This window comes from Schistocerca serialis, chromosome 2 (assembly GCF_023864345.2).
Source record: "Schistocerca serialis cubense isolate TAMUIC-IGC-003099 chromosome 2, iqSchSeri2.2, whole genome shotgun sequence".
In the NCBI taxonomy this organism is placed as follows: domain Eukaryota; kingdom Metazoa; phylum Arthropoda; class Insecta; order Orthoptera; family Acrididae; genus Schistocerca; species Schistocerca serialis.
The window spans coordinates 666,841,651-666,866,282 of NC_064639.1; positions in this window are offsets into that span (position 1 = coordinate 666,841,651).

Consider the following 24,632-nt stretch of genomic DNA (forward strand, 5'->3'; position numbering starts at 1 on the left):
TGGATATGTTTGCAGTTGTATGTGCAAACCATGATCTTTCGATCTCCAGCATTAGTTGAATGAATGTTAATTTTGAAAAGAGTCGATTAATTGATTTTCAATTTAGTATCATTAATTCTCTCGTTGATATTTGACATAAATTTGGAATTAGCCGGGTGACTATTTCCCCATTGAAGCCTATTACCCTATCGCCTCAGTTCATGATAGCAAACATCGAGGTGATGAATTTAACTGAATTCAAGATTCTAAACACGGACTTCTTACATGACTCCTAAAATCCAAATTCAGAAGAACTGTATGGTACCTATGGAATCAGCAAGCCATCAGCAATGTAGTGCTGCTGCTATACACATGTCTTATATATAAAAATGTACAACTAATGTAATATCACTTTAGGTTAGGGCCAAAAAATCTCGTGATCGACTTTTCTACAGTAATCGACAGTCGACATTAATTGTATCACACACCTCTGCCAATAGAGTCTGGCAGTAACTACACATAAGATTTAGTCAATAACACAGTACCATTTTATGGGAAAATCTGTATGAATAAGTGGTGCAGTACTGCAGCAGCTGCTGGTAGCTCGCGAGCGTAGGCTAATTTCGTTTTTGTTAATGCAGACAGAGCTGTAGAATTATTATGAGGCGGGCCACGCTTTCTCGTTGAAAACTACCAGCGCGGTCGTAATGAACTGTTCTTGCAATAGAGGTAAGTGATTTCGCTAGCATGGGTTTCAGTGATTTCTGCGAAACGTGGCTAGAAGTGGAGCATTGGCATTAGAAGTGCGCTGCTATTTTCTATAAATAGCTGTAATTCTGGTAGCAGTTTCTTTTGCGGCCCAGCAGTTCTAGCAGGATGTGGCGGCTCTGCCAAAAGAGGAAACCACACAGAGCCGCCAGCAGGGGTTTCGGTATCAGCTTTCTGCACTAAATCCAGCTTCTGGACTTAGAGACAAAGCGGAGCAGGCCATCCCAGATTCACCCCATACGCGAGCAGGACTCAGCCCAGGCAGTAGTGGGATGTATCCTGTGCACGGCAGCCATCTTCTAACATCACGTTGTGCATGCCACCATGCTGCAAGCCAACAGCTGTTGGGATGCAATCATTCGTCGCAGTGCTGGTTACTGTAGGAAGATTCCTGACCATCTTTGTGCACCACTGATGCAAGGTGTTGTGGCGCAAGTCACGTAATGGAGGCTTGTGACACACACAGAGCATAGGCGTCAGAATAGATGGGCAGCTTGTTGCAGCCAGCTGACCGAACACTCTTTGTCATCTGGCCAGTCACCCGGCTCTCCGCATGTGGAGTGGGGGCATGGCTGCTATTCCACAACAACGTAATCCAAGTGTACTATTAAAATAAAATGTTTATTTTGACAGCCTAGTCTCTCTGGACCATCAGCGGCCTGCTGTCTCATCTGCACCCTCTACCACCTGCCATCGTACATCATAGCCATCCCTCCACTCTGAGGTGAGCTGTAGTTTGTAACAGAAGTGGGATGTGTTCGGACCATTGCGGGCTTTCAGTTAATGATGAGATGAGGTGAGGTGGGTGTGGCCCTCAACTTCGCACCCTCTGACTCAACGTTGAAATATTAAAAGTTTCGGATGGTTTCTTTGCCTAGGGGCGGTGAAACGTAGTTGCCACATTACAGGCCAAATACTGCTGAGTCTACAGTATAGGATAAGAATACACACATGAATCGAATGGCCGAAAATTTCTATCACTCAGCAATTGCAGATTATGAAATTAACATATAAATTTATAAATGGAAGATTGGAATTAAATAAAATCTGGAGGTACTATCTTAACGTCTTTAAATGATGAGTACAATAGTATAAGTACTTTTTAGAATGCGGTATATTTCTGCAAAACACTTGTTGGTGCCGATGGTCCAGCAATTAAATGAAATATAAGTTGAATAACAGGGAAACGATAGATTACTACTTCACGGAATTAGTTATGAACAACAACATAGCTCGCGACATATTCACTTCTGAATGCATACTACGACTTCACTGCAGAAGCCATGGAAATCACACGAGAACACAGGTCGGCTCTCCCAAATATTTCGATTCTCCGCGACCACTCGCAAACTGTCTACTGTCCACGTCTTTCCGCTGACTCCGCGCCCGTCGCGCCGTCGCGTCCCGCACTTCCTGTGTCCTGTGCCGTACTGTCCAGAACTTCCCATGTCCTGTGCCATTCTGCTCAGAACTCCCCTGTGTCCTCACCAGAAACGATGCTTCTCCCCAACCTGCATACGTCTCTCTTAGTAACGAGCGCTGTGATTGGCTAGAGTGCTCCCTCCATGTCTCCAAGCCAACGTGCACTCTCAAACATATTGAAACACATTCGAAATACTGGATTTACATTTAAATAACTTGAAATTAAATAAATATTCCTGCAGCTGGACCATAAACACGCTCTAACACACGTTATTAAACACATAAACAAATTAAATAAACATATATCAAAGGAATAGCAACAAAAGGTAGGCCAGTAGCCTAATGTCTCTCTGCTTTCTAAAACACAGTAAATATTTAACCAATTTCTTCATGAATAGTATATATCGGATATAAACAAAGACACAGATGAATAAATATATTTATAAGCATGCTGCTACCGTTTTTTCGTGTAAGTGTGGAGTACTTATGTCTGACGCGATCAATAGTAATTGGCCTTATTGACCTCCAATAGCTCATGTACTATTTAAGTTACATGCCTGTATTTCATACCAATTTAGTTTTACACTAACAGCTTTCTAAAGACGCGTAGATCGACGAAATCGGATGAACCGTTTGGATTTTTGAAATTCGTTGCTGAGTCGTACTTGTATAATTTATCGTCAGATACTAAACCTTAAACTAATAAATATATTGAAAATCTGATTACACCATCAGAATCGTCGTGCAAATAATGGTAATGTACATTTTTTTTGAGGTATTATGATTCATCTGGATACTATTAATTTCCATACGAACTGTGAAATGTCTGCCATCAAGGTTTCACAAAGTCCACCATCTGTGGCACTCCCGGCGTAGACATCTCCTACATCGACACAAAGCAACACCTTCGTCACAGGGTCGACATGTAGTTCCCAGCCACGCGATCGGACTGTACCCCTGCTGCTTCGGCCAACGTCTGGCACCACGTGGTCGGCCTGCGGCCACGCCAACTCCGAACTTAGAATATTTTCAGGGCGCCACAATTCGCCAGGTACCTCACACCATTCAGCTGGAATCCAGCAGGGAACCGTTTTCTGTTGACAATAATAGATCCTTTGTCTCGATGTATTGAACTAGCAAAGTTGAACTAGTGCTAGCACAATCAATGGCCAACTGTTGGATACTTAAGTTCGGGTTGTCGGTGACGAATATTACAGACCAAGGGACAAACGTCATGTCAGACTTGACAAAGGAATTATGTCATTTGTTATGTGCGAAGAAACTGAGAACTATTACAGTCCACCCGCAGAGTAATGGTAATAAGGAACTAGCGCCTCATATGATCAGACGGATGTGAACTCGTACCATAATAACTGGGGAACATATCTCTCCATTTGTTGTTTGGTATAGAATTCAAAGTTCAACACTAATAAGATATTATCTTTGAGGTAATATATATCAGAAAAATGTCATCACCATTTGATATGATTAAGGCGATAAGGTGCAAGAACGTAGAGTCAGTTCACGATTTCGCGAGAATGGTGAGAGCAGTAAGGAAACGGGGGCAGAAGGCGAACAAAAGGCATTGGAGAGACAGGAGGAGGCTGTGGAACACACGGAGAGCTTATCACATTATAAAGTAGTGCAGTGAATAATGTTATCCAACTCTTACACGCCAAATGGCAAGACTAAAACATTCATGACGAGATACCAAGTGACTGAAATTAAATTACCAATCACTGTCAGGCTACATTTGCTAACAAGGTCGACAACAGTGCACATTGTAAGCCTGCAACTGTTCCGAAGAATCGATCCCAAGAGTGTTAAGAAAAGAGCGGAGAAGGACGCGAAGAGGAAGAAGCAGAGGAGTGGGCAGAAAACGTGGATGGATCTGTTCCCAGGGCACCACATGTGTTGAGGCCAAGGAAGCGACAGAAGTATTTTGTTGTGTTTTTCGGCAATTGTTCGTGAGGTGTCAGGGTGAAATATATTAAGAATAAGGGAACACATTTTTGCATTAGTGTAAGGTTTTTCTGAATTTTATTTGCATAAGAGTACTAGTTGGTATCAGCAACCTTCTAAGGGAAGAGGGAGGATTATAATAGTTTCTATTTGTGGGTTGCTGTACTGTGAGATCGAGGAGAAAAGTATGCCAGTCGTGGCACCGCTACACCCCTTCGCCTAGAGTAGAGTGAGGGGTGCTACTGGATTTGCACTTGGAGGAAGGAATATTTTCTGCCAAGCAAGAGAATGTGGTGGTTACCAGCCATCGACGGACCTTGAGTTTAGTTTTTAATGTACGGGAATCCTAGAATGAAGGGAGAAGGCTGTAGGATGTGTTTTTTTGGCTTTGACGGGGAGCCAAGAGCAGGGTTGTGCTCAGAGAGGTCTCTCGGGAATGTGAGAAGCTGCATAAATCTTATGAACAATATTGGAACAGATACAGCAAGCAGCGAGTATGGAACTGAGATATAGCGATCATGTAAGCGCTGGTGGATGTGTTGGGTACAAGAGCCAATTTAAAACGCTGTTAGCTTCACTAGCTGATAGCACATTGGGCACATGCGTGTCGATGACGAGCTAACAGGAAGCTTTTCATCATGCACAGCATGGGCAGCTGTGTCCTGTCCTTTTATCACCAGAGCAGTACTTGTCGGGATTACGGAGAGTACAGGGGGAACTGTCGCAATAGGTGAAATTGATTTCAGAGCCCAGTAGGCAGAGTTTTCCTTTTTAATACTGTATAGCTTAAGTTAAGGAATGACCAGGCACAGTTGTAAGTGCTGGTTTGAATTGAGGTATGGGGTAGCGTCCACATTTTAAGTGTTACAAAAAATGGTTCAAATGGCTCTGAGCACTATGGGGCTTAACATCTATGGTCATCAGTCCCCTAGAACTTAGAACTACTTAAACCTAACTAACTTAAGGACATCACACAACACCCAGTCATCACGAGGCAGAGAAAATCCCTGACCCCGCCGGGAATCGAACCCGGGATTAAGTGTTACACTTTTCATCCCTGTCCGGTGAAATGGTGAGACATAAGAATATTTTCACAAATAAGTACAATGCAGTGTGTTTAATCTCTGAAGAGTGGGATTTAGTAATGACAAGGGAGGAACTACAGTACTGTCAGAAGGAGCAGATTAGTGAGTCTGGTCCAGGTGGTACAACCCGGCGCCAATGCCTCTGTGATGCAGCAGCTCATGGGCAGAACAACTGCACTAGAATGTCTGATGTGTTTTGTCGAAACTATACCTTATATACAAGAAGGGGAATTGCACTGGAATTTTTCCATATGCGGTAGAGTGGTAGTGGAGGCAAGCAGCTATGAGCGGGGAAGACTTTCTGAAGCAAGGTGTATAAAGCATAGGGGCGGCGGACTGTTGATTAACGGGACAGCATGTGACAAAACAGGACAAACCATTCATCTACAAGCCATAGTTACTAGAATTATCCAGTTGAGCTTGACACAGCCACAGTTGTACTGGCCAGACGAATCACTAGAGCTACTTTCAACGCAGAAACTAAGCTTCTTAAATAATACATTGAAACCAGACCTGATCCATTCTCTGAACCAACTAATAGCCGCCCTAAGAAGGGCAGATTTCAGAGAGAGTGTGGTGCAGCATGATGAGCAATTTAGGGAACGGCAGAGACGACAGACCGTGAGCTACAGCGTCATGATAACTGCCATCTTATTGGGTCCACCTCTGTTGTGTATAGCCTCCTTCAGTCTGAAGCAGAGAGCCACCCATCACTCCAATCTGCCAGTGGTACAGATTCTAGTAAACCTGTTGCCAAAAGCGATAAAGTGGATGAATGGGGAATAATGTAGTCTGAATCGTAGGGGCCATCCTCGGCCGGGTTGGAAACGTCTGCTAATTCATCAGGATGTAGATCAAGGACATGTGCAGCGCCACTAGACGCAATAAAATAATATTCGAAATCATTCCATTTATTAGTGAAAATACAAGTAGTTGGCAGTTCTGCTGCGTTGACTGGTGGTTACTTAATCCAGAGAAGAATCTGCCAAATCAAATAGTGGACTCATGGCTGCTGAAGACGATACATCAGCTTGATGACACCCTGATACGGTGGTTTTGCTACCCGCTGGCGAGGTTGATACGCCCCATCGGTAGCTCAGCTTGGAAGTAGAGGTGATCACGACAAGTTTGTTCTGATTCACACGCCTTTTTGGTGGATACTAGATGCCTCTCAGATCACCATCCACACTGTGACCTCAGTTGGACCACAATGTCGAACACTGTGTTGTCAAGTTAAAAAAATGGCTCTGAGCACTATGGGACTTAACATCTATGGTCATCAGTCCCCTAGAACTTAGAACTACTTAAACCTAACTAACCTAAGGACATCACACAACACCCAGTCATCACGAGGCAGAGAAAATCCCTGACCCCGCCGGGAATCGAACCCGGGCGCGGGAAGCGAGAACGCTACCGCACGACCACGAGCTGCGGACATTATCAAGTTAAGTGCTGAATCATCCCTGCTGGTATGTTAGACCTTCAGACTCATGGAACATTGCAGTTTATGGAAGCTTCTTCCCCTGACTGGAATCATGTTGGTATACCCTCAGACTACCCATCAACACTGGCTGCTGTGCAGAAGCTGACACTCAATTCTAGACTCGAGCAGCCGTGGCCCATAAGGCAGCAAGACTAGCCCTCGAATAATCTCACACGTAGGAAGTTGGCAAAACATATGCAGAGAATCGAGTGCAAATGACATGAACATCATCGGTCCTACTGATCGAGTGCCAAAAGCTACTGGTGATCGAGAGTAGGGTGCAATGCGGGTATCAGTACACACTGCATGTTACCCACATCAGGGGCAAGTACACATTCAGGGGCATACCTATGGTTCTCTTTTGATTGACAGGTCCTTAACATATTGTTCTGATAAGAGGATTATGACCCCCTGGGGATAATCTGTCCTTTTGATTGACAGGACAGATTATCCCCAGGGCGTCATAATCCTCTTAGCAAAACAATTGGTTAAGAACCTGTAAATCGAAAGAGAACAGTAGATTTGCCCCTGATGTAGGAACCTGCAATGTGTGCTGATAACCCCATTGCCCCCACTACTAGTATTTAAATCTCTGAGAAGCGACACTCCTCTTCGATGTCATTTGTAATGACCAAATTGATTCTGCCCCTCCCAGTCACGATGTTTAGTATGTTATTCATGGCATTCCCCTCTACCACCGTATAAAAAATTTACAGTTACATGAATTATTCCCACATTCAGTGATCTTTAATTACTCTACATTTGCTAACTTAGATAAAAATGTTTTCTTTTAAGGGGGTACGAAGCCACGGAACGAGTCATTAGTGTTTGTGAAGAGAATTGCCAAGGGGACATTACTGGCAGTATGTAGACTTATCAGAGTACAAAGAGTGTTCCACAGGAACTAATGGACTATTAAGCGGGGTAGGAATAAGCAGCTTAATAGTGTAAGAGGATGTCTAGTAAGGTGTTCAGGTTAAATGCAGTTTCTGAAGCTTGCGGATTATTCCACCAGTCATTTTTATGACAAGAAAAACTTGTTCTGCAAGTGTGATTGGTCTTAAGTGAGATCCAGCCGCTGGGTCATTCCGTGGACGCGGTGGTGTAGTACAGACACAATTTTATCGGCTGATGTGTGGGAAAATGTAGTGGAGTATTGCAGTTGTCACTGGTAGCTGGAGAGCGCATGGTGACGTCATTTTGGTTAACGCAATCAGATACGTTGCGTAATTGCAAGATGGGCCAAGATCGCTCGGCGAACCTGAGAGCACAGTGGTAATCTACGTTTTTTAGAATACAGGCAAGGGGTTTTTAGAGGTGTTGCCGAGGATGTGACTATGCGGCGCATTGGCATGACAGGTACGTTGCTATCTCAACCGTAATTTTGATATCAGTTTCATTCGAACGCCAGCATTTCCACCAGGACGTGGGGGCAACGCAAGACAAGCACACCACGTGGAACCACCAGCAGCAGGTATGAGTTAGGATCTCCATTGCAGTATAAGATTCCCGCACTCGGACCACTTTCCACCAGAGAGCACAGTGGGCCATCCCAGGCTGACTCAATCGGCAAGCCGCAGGGCGTATCCTGTGCACGGTAGCCGTCTTCCATCATCGCAGCGTGCATGCCTCTGTGCCGCACACCAGTGGCTACAGAGACGTAGAGTTCGCTACTCTAGCAAGATTCTTGCCGTCTTCTTAAGCCACTGACGCAAGGTGTTGTGGCGGTACTCACGTCGTGTGCCACTCACTCAGCAGAGGCGTCAGTATAGATGGGCGACGATACTGCACTAGCTGGCTGGACGCCACTTGAGGCCTGCTATCACGTCGCAACCCTCCAGGGATGGCTACAACGTTGTTCAATGCTAACTACGCTGTTGCCGTGGAATAGCAGTGTAGCAGCAGTGCAAGTAGATACACGAAGTATACGGAGTGTAAACGATTATTATTTAAAACATACCACAGTACTGTACTGGAAGTCGAAAAGAACAATTTTATACAGGAAACTTGTGTCCTAACTAATCGCGAAAGTACGAGTACCTCAAATTGGCCTACACAAGCAATCTAAGCTACAGCGTATGCACGTTACGCGAGATTTTCATACTCTCTCGCTCTCTACGTACTAACTATTAGCTCAGACAAAAGAATGAATGGGACCTTTACTGTAGGAAATTTAATGTAGTTGAATTTTGTACAGGGATATGTTTTCGATAGGTGCAGCGGTTTTCGAGTATTCAAAAACACGTACAAACGTGACCTTCAGACTCAGCCCTCCCAGTCACGATTTTTAGTATGTTGTTCATGGCATGTCCCTCTACCGCTGTACAAAAATTTACAGTTACATGAATTATTCCCATATTCAATCTTTTTTAGTCTTCATTGACAGGGCTCATTTCACCACCGGCATAGTCATGCGCTTACAAACTATAAAACTGACACGTGTATAAATTTTACGAACTATATTTATGAGTTTCAACAGCATAAAATTAACAATTAAATCGATTTGTTCGCCTGGTCTCCTGACTACGAAACTATAGTATCTGTAAGTTAGTTAAGCGTTACAAATACGAGTACTTTAGCATACAATCACTAATACTAGAAACATAATTCTCAGCTAAGGTTCGTGATCGTAATATTAGTGGTTGTATGCTAAAATATCTATGATGATTATCTTGACAACAGCTATCTCCGGCCCTTAAGATGGATAACATTAGAATGTTAGTTAAGTCTCGATCGAACTGACAACGTAATTAACCTTCACGCAACATTTACAAAAATCGAAGTAGCCGAATAAGCGGCCAATAAAGACCAAAAAAGTCTAAAATGAGAAATAATTTAGTCTTAATTTTTGAACAATGGTAAAAGGGAGTGACATGAACGATATACTAAAACTCCTGACCGCTTGTGAGGTGAGTGCGAGGTAGCGTTTGAAGGTCACTTTTGCAAGTTTTCCTTGAATATCTCGGAAATCGCAGTCCCCGGGCCAAAACTGTGTCTACAAAATTAAACTACATTAAATATCATACAAAGAGGTCCTATTCATTTTTTCTCTAGGACTAATGGTTCGCCCCTAGACAGCGACGGAATATGAAAATCTCCTGCAACTCACATGTGCTGTATATTAGACACTTTTGCAGTCCAATTTGAGGTACTTTCCCGATTTGATGGATCCCTAGTGTCATATATAAATGTGTTCGTTCTGAATTACACTACACCACTGTGATACGTTGAATACAATTGTAATCTGCACTGTAACAGGTATGCGCTTTATGTGCTGCCTGCAACAGGCAAGATTTAAGAGAGTCTCTGACCAGAGAGCAGTATGTAGTTAGTTGTTGCTTGTCGCTAGTCGGCATTAGTATGCAGTAGTCTACGTGAGTCGGCAGTAGTCGACAGTAGTCGGCGTGAGTCGGCAGTAGTATGCAGTAGACTGCGTGAGTCGGCAGTAGTCTGCGCGTGTGTGCGCGTGTGTGCGCGTGTCTGCAGTCTGCTCTGGTCGGGACTCTGGAGGATGAGTATTATTGTAGAACGTAAAGAAGCAGCCTTGCGCATATCTAGTAATGTATGTTAACTGTCATCCAATTTCTTTTAAAAAACGCCCCAATAATAATTTTTATAATATAAAGTAATTTTCTTTAAAAAACGCATTCATTTCAATTTAAAGAATATATCCAATGGATAATTATTCCTTTCATGAATCACAAAGCATAGGCCAGAATTGCACGGAGCTGTGCCGAAAAATTTTTTAGGTAACAGCAGATATATTTGCAGTTTTTATTGGGGTAAGAATTTTTGCTTTTTATTATTGAGAATACAGGGCCGTAGCGCAGCGCTGCAGTCGTCATAAAATTTACCAGGATACTGAATTTTTTTATTATTTTGGTGTTTAGGAATTTTTCTGTTTCGAGCTTACATTCAATGACAAAAGAATTTTGTGGGTACATTAAATGTGAATGTATTTCTGCACAGAGATTATAAATGGGAGCCAATTTTGTTCAGAGGTTACAATATAATTAAAATTCATTTAATTAATATTTTTTTCTGTGGGGAGTTTACACTAGGTTCATATTTTAATTTAAATATTTTTATGGGGAGGTTACACTTGGCGACATCCGGCCAGGATCGTATTTCTTTGTGTATCTTCTGATAGGTAGTCATATATCTGCTCTTATTTACTTAAATGTAGTTTGCATCTGGCACAACGCATTTACTAATTTGTCACTCTTTCTTTCACAGATCATCGGCAATTTGTTGCTCTTTGTTGTAATTGTGTTTGTTGCATTTTTGCATTGTCCTTGTTTCATTTGTGCTTAATTTTGATTTGTGAAAAATGCCACGAAAAACTGTTAACAGTACATCGCGATGTGCAATGAGCGAAATAGCCGACTCTAATAATTTGACCGATCATACTAGCGACAGTTTGTGTAATAATGATAGTCCTCCATTTACAGACAATCAGTGCGTACCGACCACTAATATTGATTTTGATCCTAGTGATGAGCAAACAAATTCAATTGTGTCCTCTGTTAATTGATGACGCAGGACGTTCTGTTACAATGAACGCTGCCCAGTTTAACACGCCCGATTTGCAAATTTTGAATTGTGAACAGATAAATTTTTCTTACGAAAATGATCAGTGTACTCAAAGCACGACAGATTTATTTAATTCCGGTGTAGTAACCAACAGTGCACATCCGATTACCAAACATTTTCAAGAATCACAGAATAACCAAATGGTTACAGAAAACGTGACAAATGCAGATACACCACTACACAGTACAGGGAATAGAGCCGATGATTTTGGCTGGGATAAAGTTATGGCATTATTACAACAACTCAATAAAAAAAATGGACAATGAGTACAAACAACTTGATGAAAAACTCAAACGAATTCATGAATCGTACAAACAACGTAATGAAAATCTCGGACAGTGGAATGAAAAACTAAACAACAATTCCAAACAAATTAATGAAAAAAAAGGAAACCTTACTGAAAATTCCAAACAGTTGAATGAAAAACACGACAACCATATTAAACAACTTAATGAATCGTGCAAACAACTCAATGAAAAATACAATGACAATCCTTCAAATACAGACAATCAGTGCGTACAGACCACTAGTAATGATTCTAATGCTAATGAGGAACAAACAAATTCAGTTGTGTCCTTTGTTAATTTAACGAGAATTGATGACGTGGCACGTTCCGATACCTGAACGCTGCCCAGTTTGACACACAAGGTTTGCAAAATTTACGTAACGAACAGATAAATGTTTTTAACGAAAATGAACCGTGTAGTCAGAATACGTCAGATTTATTTGATTCCGGTGTAGTGAATAACAGTGCACATCCAAGTGGCGAAGCTTTTCAAGAATCAGATAATGACCAACTGGTTACACAAAACGTGACAAAAGCAGATACACCATCACACAGCACAGAGAAGAGAGTAGTTAATATTGGGTGGGATCAAATTATAGCATTATTACTACAAATCAAGAAAGAACAAGACGACCTTCTCAAACAACAAGTTAATGAAAACAATAAAAAACAAGACGACAATTACAAACTACTCAATGAATCGAACAAACAAATTCATGAAAGTCTCAAACAGCGGAATGAAATACTAGATAACCATTTCAAACAACCTACTGAATAGTGCAAACAACTTAATGAAAGTTTCAAACAGACGAATGAAAAACACGACAACCTTAACGAACAGAACAAACAACTTAGTGAACAGACTACAGCCGTTACCGTGCAACGTCATGATACTAAAGAACAATTACGTGACGAAATTAAGGCTTGTGCTAGTAACAGTACTGAAGAAATTAGATCTGTTGCACAAGAATTAGGTAATAGACATGCAGGCGCAACAGAATCACTTAGAGATGAAATTAATGCAGTCACTGAACAATGTTCAGAAAACGCAACACAGATACGCGACGAGTTTAATTTAAAGTCACCAGAACTTTCACACACTCTGGATACGGAAGTCGATAAGAAATGTGAACAACAGAACAACCAAATTGACGAACGTATTAAAGTGACAGAAATGAAAAATGTTTCAGTCAATAACACGTCACAGCATACAGCACATTCCGAACATTTGTCACACTCACACAGCCAGTGTAACTTAGATAATTTACAGAGACTACGTGACTTAGAATACGAAGTGACACAGACAGACAGATTCTCACACAAACCTGAAACTGTCCACACATTCAGAGACGATAACGTTGATTACGGGCAATTTTTATCCGTAAGAAATTCTAAGGTATTTAAAAATGACAGAGCACAGGTACACGCTTTGAACTGGATACGTCGATTTATTTTTGTGCTTTCACCAGCTTGGCCTGTAATGCAGAAACTAGCATTGGCTTGGATACAACAATTTGCTTTTGAATTTTCACTGGCATTGCCTGTAACGCAGAAGCTAAAATTTATTTGCAGCGCGTAATTAACCTCAGGGGATTCATTACACTTCGATGAATATGTGCCGTAGCGTGCACAGGGCCCCGAGCCGTAGTAGTGCTGTTTCCTCTTTAGTTTTCTGCACTGCTGCCTTCTCTTCTACTATCCTTTATATCTATTAAAACAGCTCTTTAACTATCGATCTATCTATAATCATGAAAGTGTGAAGAAAACCTGATAAGACAAATTTTACCGAAAGTGACATTTATCTTTATACGTTGCAGAAATGACAACCATGAGAACTATAATAACAGACAAAAATTTAATCATCAGTATGTGTAAAATTATCAGCAACAGCGAACGCATTTTGGTAACAATAGAGGTTTTTCCCATCAACAGCAACAAAACCAACCGGTTAGCATACCTAACCAACAATGTAATGTACAAGGTCAACCAAGCTTTAATGTTTCGCCGCCTACACGTATGGCGTCAGCTCCAACAAATAGCAACGCACAGCAACAAGGGAATCAGTACGTACAGAAAACACACTATTTCAATTCCTATCGCAATGCACCGTATAGAAATGACTATCATGACAGACATAAAAGTAATGAGCACAATTTTCAGCGTACGTTTAATAACAGACGGTCTTATCAGCAGCAAAATCATCCGCAACAACAGATTATCATGAATGAACCAGACAGTAGATATCATCCCGAACGTAATACGTCAGGAAGAAATAACAGAACAGTTCAAATAGTCGAAATGCCACAGCATCCTCCCGCAAATAATAGCACGTCAGATAGAATTTGACTAGATACAGTACAGGTTGCATCTTCCAGTAACGTGAGCAGTACTTCAGATACACAGAATCTTGTTCACGAAAATATTATTTGAAACATGCCTTGTTGAATGCACCACTTTGATCACATCCAGATCTTATTAGAAATTTTTCCATTGCCACCGACAGTTCTAACACCGCTTTAGGCGTACAAATTTTTCAGGAAATTGGGGAAGATGGTTGTACAGTAATTAAAAACATCGCCTTTGCGAGTCGCATTCTGTCATCTGCTGAACGCAATTATTCTGTTACAGAACTTGAAACATTATGTGTTGTATGGGCATTTACGAGATTTCGGCATTTCCTTTATGGAAGACATACGACCATTTACACAGATCATAGAGCAATACAGTTTTTACTTTCGGCTAAATTTACACACGAGAGATTAAGTAGATGGAAACTTTATTTGCAGGAATTTAATTTTACAATTGTTCACATTCCCGGTACACAAAATATTGTAGCAGACGCATTATCACGTTCTCTCAGCAACAATCAGCAAGACATCGCAACCAACTTCTGCAAAGCAAATTTCAGCGTCATGTACAGTCAACAAGTTGCATTTGAGAATTTCATTTCTTCGTCATTACAAGTCATAGCACAAGAGCAGAGTAAAGACAACGTATGGAAAGAAATTAAACACCTTTGGCAAGATGGGAATAATGTTACCATTAGATACCAATACACTGTACGCAATGACATTCTGTTTCGCCGCTCTCACCCTGACAGCAACAATTGGTTATTATGCATTCCTGACGAGCTTGTTAACAAATTAATCTGGTATACTCATTTAAGATACGCACATTACGGAGCCAGAAAATGTTTTCTTATACTGAGGTAGAACTGTTATTTTACCAACATGGAGAAACGTATTCGACGAGTTTTAGGGTCATGTAAAATCTGCCAGAAAGCTAAGTCAGATACGACTTCACATATTCCTCCATTACATCCCATTGTACGTGTTAAATTGAGACACATGCCGCTGTAGACATTTTCGGTTCGATTCCCAGAACTAATAGAGGTTTTTGCTACATCTTTGTCGCTGTTGAACTCACTTCAAAATTTGTTACCTTCACTCCGTTACGCAAAGGTACTGCTAAAACTGTTTCGAAAGCATTTGTAAAACATTTTCTATTTCATGTAGGGCATGTATTGAAAGTAATTTCCGACAATGGATCACAGTTTCGATCTGCTATATGGAGATGTACGTTACGAGCTAGAAACATTTCTCCGATCTATATATCCAGGTACCATGCTTCTTCCAACCCTTGTGAACGATTAATGAAAGAAATTGGTAAACTGTGTAGAATATAGTGCCAGAAAAAAACATATTGATAGGGACACACACATACTCTCATTCCAGGATGTAATTAATTCTATACCAAATGAATCTACTATGCTATCTTCGTCTGTTATACTAAAAAATGTTGAACCACCTAACAAAATTAAAGAATTAGTAACCTTTCCTACATCTCGTCGGCTACGACATCATGAAATAATTGACATTGCGCTGAACAACATCAAACGCGCCGCAGAGCACCGGAGAAGACAGCAAAAACAGGTTTGTACACGCCGTGACTTTCACATTGGACAGAAGATATTAGTACGCACACATTATTTATCTAATAGAGGAAAAAGTAGATGTAGTAAATTTGAGCTTCTATATGCAGGTCCATATCGAATTCGCAGCATTCCTCAACCCAATGTAGTACACGTCGAAACTTTGAGAACCAGAAAAACCAAAGGGAATCACCATATCTCCAACATCAAACCCTTTATTAAATGAACATACTTTATGATTTATCACACTGTAATGCCATTTCCTGATTTTTTTATGACCACTTATGCAATTATATTCACATGAGCACTTACTGATGATTATCATATTTTTTCTTGGCAAGTGCCCGGCAAGGTAAGGTTAGCAGGTCGCTTTTCTTGTCGTTACACATCAGACCGTGCACATTTTTCGAGATAAACTTACATATTTTATGACCAATTATGCGATTCTATCTAGTGACATATTAATTTTATCAAATTCTTTCTCCATTAAAGTCTTCAACTCTTGCCTCTATCAACTACACAACATAAAAGCTGAACAAAGAGAGGCATTTCTTGTTGTTACACATCAGACCGTGCATATTTTCCATTTTTTTTATGTATGTATGATTGTTTTACTGTTTTGTTTGTATGCACTATGAAATATTTAAGATATAACAAACACCAGTTGACTTTGACATTTTGCCTTATGATATCTCAACATCGTGACTATTCTACTTTTTTTTTTTTTTTTTTTTTGCTGCTACATTATGATATTCTGTGTACATTTTTGCATCTGAACACTGTCTATGTTTTTGACATATTACGTTTTCTGTCATGCTATGCCGTATGCTCAATTATATCACTAGAGACCACCTTTTTATTTAATGGGTATATGATTTAAATGTAAGACATTCATCATTGTTCATCATTTTCAGAAAGAAATAACGTGTAAAAGAAATAAATTATGGGAATTTCACCTTCGCAATAAACGAAAGAAGATACAATACCTCGTCACGAAGAGTAAATTGATCAGAATTAACAAGTATTAACAAGAATATACTATACACATCGTATGATAGCAGTCTTAACTAATTTTTTCTTTCAGAATACGAGGCGATTGATACAGGCTGTCAGACAGAACTACACATCTTAGTTTTAGTGATGAAATATGCTAGAAATAAGGTACTCTATACTATGAATAGTTGTATAATGAATAATGAAGTGACTTTTTTGCAGATGATAATGAATGATGATGAATAGTGATGCAGAATATGCTAATATGGATACTGAAGTTTTTCTTTACAGGTGATGATAATAATGGAATTATAGTGATATGGATAATGAAGTTTTTCTTTACAGGTGATGATAATAATGGAGTTATGATGATATGGATAATGAAGTTTTTCTTTGCAGGTGATGATAGTAATGATAATGAAGTTTTTCTTTGCAGATGAGGATAATGTTGAAGCTTATGTATTTATGCTATGTAGTTATTTAAGTACTTATTGCAGTTCGTCTTGACAGTATGTCTTATGTCGCATGGTATGACTGAAGGTTTTGGAAAGGACAGCTAGAGAACATATATATTTTTTACACGTTTCATTACCTGTTAATTCGAAGTTCACTACTTTTCAGCATAATATGCGTTTCTTCTTTCAGCTTAATAATCTATTTTGTATTTTTGCAGGAGAAATTATTCATCAAATTCATGTGCTATAAGCAGTTGGTCATTAAACCTGTGTCATTCATGAATGTGATCACATATACTCTATTTGTTTCATAACCTTGCTACAGCTGACTCATGACGAATGATGTTACCCATCTTCATTTGCAGCAATAAGTCAAAAGCAAATATTGTTATGCCCCAGCAATTAATTATCGATCCCAACGCAATGCATTGCTAGCACAAAAAAAATGTATTACCAGTCCCAAATAATGCTACCAATTTAAAAGAGTTATGAGTAATACTGAGTGATGTTTTCTAATCACAGACTTTGAGTAATAGTTACAGAGTGTTACATTTAAATTATGTCTTATGTCACTTGAATGATGAGTTCTGAGTAATAGTAAATGATATTTTGTAATAATGCATGCATGCTCTACGCTCATTAACTCCTGTTTTGAATGCTGACTTCTGATGATTTGTAACTGGCCACTGAGTGCCAATAATTATTTTTTAAATATGTCATATGTCACTTGAATGATGAAAAATGTTTTGTAATATTCAATTCTTGCTGACCAACGAATGCCACTGTTTCTTATATTTTAAATTTGTATTACGTCACTTTCATACTATATATACGAATACCAGTAGCTTGATGCTACACTCATTAACTCCTGTTTTGACTGATGACTTCTGATGATTTGTAACTGGCCAATGAGTGCCAATAATTATTTATTAAATGTGTCATATGTCGCTTGAATGATGAAAAATGTTTTGTAATATTCAATACTTGCTGACCAACGAATGCCACTGTTTCTTATATTTTAAATTTATATTACGTCACTTTCATACTATACATATGAATACCAGTAGCTTGATGCTACACTCATTAGCTCCTGTTTTGATTGAAGACTTCTGATGGTTTGTAACTGGTCAGTGAGTGCCAATGTTCTCTGTAAACAGATTACTTATGAACATTATTCTGTAATACTTCATACATGGAACAGAAATGTTCAGTAACTGGGCGATGAGTGCCACCAACTACTCAAATCAGTTGTTAGACTAGTGTAATTCTCAATGAAGACTAGCATGTGACTTAATGTCTTTCACCTTCTGAACTAATTACCAGAAATTACTGCAATATCCGTTTGTCCTGTCTATCCTCATGATCATGGAGCACTATATTTGCTTTTTGCACTAATTCTACGTTGGTGTACCTTACAAGAACGTGGTGTTGACACGACATGCTGTCCACCACCTTGAGCGATGGAGATGTTGTTATGGTCCCATTGTTTGGTGTACCTAATGTACTACCAAAATGATAACATGGAATATTACTACGACATTTCAGTGTCTTGGCTACACTGATTAATACTTCAGGGAAAAGAACTTCAGATTGTCTCACTTGGTGTTGTACTTCTGTAGAAAGATATGGACTTTCAGTGCAGCTGCGTGCAACCTAATATGCTACAACCATGATGCAATCCTTCCCTTTCCTATCCTAGTTCTTGTAAAATAGTAAAAAAAAACTACAGTGCGTGTGCACTTTATGTCATTTGTTAATATAATTTGTACTCATTGTCTATACATTTTGTGATTTCCTGATATGTTCTGTACTACAGTGCGTGTGCAGTTTTGCCATTTGTTAATATGTTTTGTACTCATTGCGTATACATTTTGTCTTTGCTTGGTATGTTCTGTACCCAGTGCATGTGCACTATACTTTATTTCATGTTCTGCACTTATATATTTGTATATATTCTGTTATTGTAAACTTAGTTAATTAGGAAAAATTAAATGTGAATGCATTTCTGCACAGAGATTATAAATGGGAGCCAATTTTGTTCAGAGGTTACAATATAATTAAAATTCATTTAATTAATATTTTTTCTGTGGGGAGTTTACACTTGATTCATATTTTAATTTAAATATTTTTGTGGGGAGGTTACAACACCCTGTATATTGCGGTGCATTTCTCCGTAATTATAGTGTACGTAAGTTGCAGACTGAATAATTGAAGGATTGCAGTGAAACATAATAGCTCTTGCACACATTAAACGCCGGAGACAGGGGTACATCATCTTAAAGGAATGATCCTAATGTCCTCTTAGTGCTGTGCACGTGAAACCTGTAATCAGAATTTATATAGACTCTGCAAAACGCTAATCCTACGTGAATCCCTTAGAAACACCGTAAAACGAATGAATCAACTGTTTCTAATATTCGCTGCTCATAATAGTGAACGTTCCGAAAAGCAATTTACACAACTGTTACGTCTGGACATTTCAGGCACTGAGACGCTCAGTATACCTCGGAAACCTCTCAACAACCGTTCAGAGCTGTTTGTTATCTATTTGAGCTTCGTTCCGTCGTGCTTGGACAAGAGTAATAACTTGGTGATATTCGGATTTAGATTGTCGCTGTACATTTCATTGTTTTGGAAGCTCGTATTATGTTTATGTCAGCTTTTAAGCGAAGTTAAAAGAGATAGTTACTTGCTGAAGAACAAAATGAAATTTTGCTTTCTGCGGAAAAGACACACTCACTTTGTACACCGTGTGCAGTAATATTAGTATGGCTACATTTCTCACATTTGGTGCGATTCTAGATGAAATTAAGAAAAAGCGCTTTTCTCGGAACGTAATTCATTCAACGTCGAGCCTGTAGTTGCGGAAAGAGAAGATGAGAGTCCGTAATAACTTCTGCCGAACGCAATTCCACTGAGTCCCTGCTCTAGTCAGATACGAGTGAGTCTGAACAGGAAGCGGCCAAGGGCCATCGTTGTAAGGGATGACCACAAATTTGAAGTGCAGTCAGAGCGTATGTCGTCGTTATTAAGTGCGCCATAAGGAGACAGAAAAGAATGTTTTAATGAAGGAAGTTTTAATTAACCGCAGGTCGAGTCTGAGATTTAATTCTTCCGCTCCCCTTAACGAGTCTCCCTTTCTCAGACAGTGTGAAGATGTCGCTGAATAACACGATTCAAATGTTTTGAGGGGTAAAATGAAAAATCAGGAGGAATTTTGCTGTAATCTTACCAGAACCGTAGAAAGCGTTGAATACGAACTGAATGCAGCCGAGGCTATGTTTTGTGAGGCTCGTCTATGAGAAGTCATGGGAATTCTAGATACTGCGTGGATGATGTGGCAACAGAAACTTTTTTGTCTGAAATATTTTCATTATATTTGTAATTTTGTAAAGGGTCCATTGATAATCAGGTAATTTCTTGGAAATAACAGCTCCGCAGGTACACTTTCCTATTTTTTATTTGCATGTTCTCTACAACTTTGGGGGTCTCAGCCCCATTATGGTGTGCTCTTATCTAAAGATAATAAGTAAGGAGTGATTATTGACCGATGAAAGAAGGAAGAACAAGACTTCAGGAAGGGATAGAAATGTTGCAATATAAGCCACTTTGGATTGAAACACATAGGAAGTAGAGGAAACCGAGGCGAAATGGCTGGAAGGAATTCTGAACAAATCGAAAAAGAAATTATCTTTGGGAACACTGACTCAGCATACAGAAAAGTCAAAACAACTTTTGGTGAAATTAAAGGCAAGGGCGGCACTATTAAGGGTGCAATGGGAATTCCACTGTTAAGTACATAAGAGAGAGCAGACAGGTGGAAAGAGTAAACTGTAGGTCTCTATGAGAGCAAGGAACTGCCTGATGATCTGACAGAACAAGAAATTTGAGTCGCTTTGGAAGAAATAAGAGGTCAAGTATTAGAATCAGAATCTAAATGAGTTTGGAAGACTGGAGGTCAAATAAGGCAGAAAAGATAGATAAAATCCCATCGAAATTTCTAAAACCAATGGGGGAAGTGGAAACTAAACGACTATTCCCTTGATATGTAGAACTATGAGACAGGTGACATAGCATCGGAATTTGCGAAAAACATCATCCACACAATTCCGGAGGTACGAAAAGCAAGTAATTAGAAAACTGTACCACAACCAGCTTAACGGCTTGTTGACAAGAATAATATGCAGAGGAATGGAAAAGAAAACAGAATCTGCCAGATGACTGCCAGTTTGGCTTTAGGACTGGTAAACAAACCGGGGAAGCAGTTCTGACGTTTTGCTTGATAATAGAAGTAATTTTGAAGAAAAATAAGGAAGAGGTTATATGATTTGTCAACCTGGAAAAAGCGTTCCACAGAGTAAAACTGTGCAAGATTTTCGAAAATCTTGGAAAAACAGGAGTAGGGTATAGGAAAAGTCGGATAATATACAATGTGCACAAGAACCAAGAGGTATTCATACGATTGAAAAACCAAGAACTAAGCGTCCGAAATAAAAAGAACGTGAGGTAGCGATACTCTCTTTTTACCCTGTTGTTCAATGTGTACATATGTCAATAAAAGAAAGATTGAAGAAGGTGATTGAAATTCGGTGTTTAAGGATATCCACGATAAGATTGATAAAATTCACTGACTACATTACTATACCTAGCAAAAGTTAAGAAGAATTAGAGAACCTATTGAACTGAATAAACAGTGTAATGAGGACAGAGTATGGACTGAGAGTAAGAACGACGAATGTCATGAGAAGCAGCAGAAATGAGAACTACGACGGTGCAAGTGCCACTCTGAAATTAAGAGGTTGGCACAAGAGACAAACTCGTGGACGAACCGCAACAAGTCACAAGATTGATTAAAAAAAGAGGAATGTATCCCAGCATGAAGGCACAAATTAGGGTAAATTGCAATAGAACTTCATCATCTGCTATTAATTTCAGTAATACATAATAGGACATTAATCTCTACACAGCATAAAATATAGTTTAAGTTACACATAGTTAAGTAATATGGTAAGCAAATAGCTGTATTTCATTATGGAAATAAAAATGGATGATGCACTTGACGCAGTGAAATTGCCAATAAGAAATACTGATAATACACCATATAATCCAAATAAAGTCTGTAGTCAACAAATGTTGTTTAGAGCGTACCATAATATCTCATGGGCAGCTGTCTGATGCAACTGTAAAAAGGAGGGAATGAATCTTTTAATCACGCTCAATATTAAGTATAAGACGGGATAGTATGATTAAGAGGAGTGTTTATTACGGAGTACGGTTCCCTAAGAGCGAGAAGATTATGGGAAACAACAGTGTCTATGAAACTTCCGGGCAGATTAAAACTGTATGCCGGACCGAGACTCGAACTCGGGACCTTTACCTTTCGCGGGCAAGTGCTCTAGCACCTGAGCTAACCAAGCACGACTCACGCCCCGTCCTCACAGCTTTACTTCTGCCACTACCACTTCTCCTATCTTTCAAACTTTACAGGTTCACTGAAGAGCTTCTGTAAAGTTTGGAAGGTAGGAGACGAGGTACTGGCAGAAGTAAAGCAGTGAGGACGGGGCGTGAGTCGTGCTCTCCGCTGCAGAGTGAAAATCTCATTCTGGAAACAGTGTCTATCTTTGAAATACACGAAAGCACCTATCAGTTAAATTTCTGCTCAGAACAATGTATAATGGCTATGTACGAGGGTTGGAACTTAAATAGTGGCAACTATTTATTCACAACCGATACAATAGAGTTACATGTTTGTAACTGATTGTGTCCTTCAAAGTAGTCTCCAGAGTCGTGTAGAACCCGTTGCCAGCGATGTGGAAGGCGTAGTATACCGTTAGCTGAGCCTGTTCTGTTGATGGTGCGAATGGAGCGGTCTACTGCCTGTGGAATCTCTGGAACAGTTCTGAAGCGAATGCCTCGAAGTGGTTCCTTCATCTTCGGAATTGTTCGTTTTCCGCTTGGTCTAGGGTGCCTTGCCCCCCGTAGGAGGTTCGAGTCCTCCCTCGGGCATGGGTGTGTGTGTGTGTGTGTGTGTGTGTGTGTGTTGTCCTTAGCGTAAGTTTGTTTCAGTTAGATTAAATAGGGATAGATTTCTCAACAGTTTGGTCCCATAGGAAGTTACCACAAAACTGTTCGCTTTCGCCGCCTCTTTGCTGCGAGCGGTGGACTTTTTGTTCAAAAATGGTTCAAATGGCTCTGAGCACTATGGGACTTAAGTTCTGAGGTCACCAGTCCACTAGAACTTAGAACTACTTAAACCTGACTAACCTAAGGTCATCACACACATCCATGCCCGAGGCAGGATTCGAACCTGCGACCGTAGCGGTCACGCGGTTCCAGACTGTTGCGCCTAGAACCACTCGGTCACTCCGGCCGGCGGACATTTTGTGATGTGATGTCATTGCAAAGACTGCTTGAAAAGGACGAGTTTATTTATGCATGGTGATACAAGCTGTACAGCGTACAGCACCATTTGCTAGCAGCTTTTGTAACTACTATTTCGAAACTTCTGTTAAAAATTCTTCCAGCTTTCCTATATCGACTTTATTTTCATGTTATTTAGTTTTTAAATCAGGGAATTATTCATTAGACATCCTGTTGGCAACACTTTGAGTTCATAAATGAAATGTATTTTTTTTTTTTTTTTTTTTTTTTTTTTTTTTTTTTTTTTTGGGGGGGGGGGGGGGGGGGAGGGGGCACCTTCAGCAATGCAATGTTCCGCCTAACCGCTCTCTAATTGTACCAGAATGACGTGAGTGGCAGTCGACGAACGTGAAGCTGCTCCGCCATTGAGTGAGATGCGCGTGCCTTGGACACAGCGTCCTGCAGTATACGTGAGTGATGGCGACATTGGAGCGGTAATGAATTTGCACGACTGTCCATTTGCAGTGTCTCGTGGAGCGCATACCACGGCGCTCCGTCATAGTCATCAGCGCGTTAGTGAATCCACACAACACTGGGTAAGAGTTTAACTCAGCTGTCCATGAGTGTACTTCGATGGCTTCGACTATGTCGCCATCTTCGACAAGTAATTCTTGCGCTGGTGATGTTAAGAAAAGTTGTCTTGATGTTGCACAAATGTTGTAACTGTGATAAACGTCGTTCGCCGCCGGAATTGCTACATGTAAAAAGATATGTGATTGCACACCTGCAACTGACCTTGTAAAAGCAGAGAAATACATACGATACGTACATAAAAAGCTGAAAAAACTCATGATACTTGAGTATGCTTTGGTACATGCTCTTGTTGATTGAAATTTTGCCACTTCAGTCACACTCGAAGTCGTAAACGGAAGATTTTCTTGTCATTGTTGACAATACAATAGACGTTCCACGTCTGTGCTTCTCCGCGGTCGCAGTTAGTGGCATCCACAGAGAGGTACCATTTCTGGAGATTACTCCAGTATCTTTCACCTTCAGAATAGAGATGGTTGAGTGATCTCCATATAATTCAGTTCTGTCATCCTCATATGCGAGGTGCCAGATAGAGCTATTCTCAATGCGAGAAATCCACAGTTGTTTCCTTGCAGTAGCTACTGCTGTTTGCAAGACTGAAGCGGTCTTGATAAAACTCCCGCTGAATCTCAACCTTGGGGCTACTGGAACGTGCTCATGTAATGGATGGTTTCCCTCATGAGCCTCATTTTATCTCTCTACATTGGCAGGTACTTCATGAGGA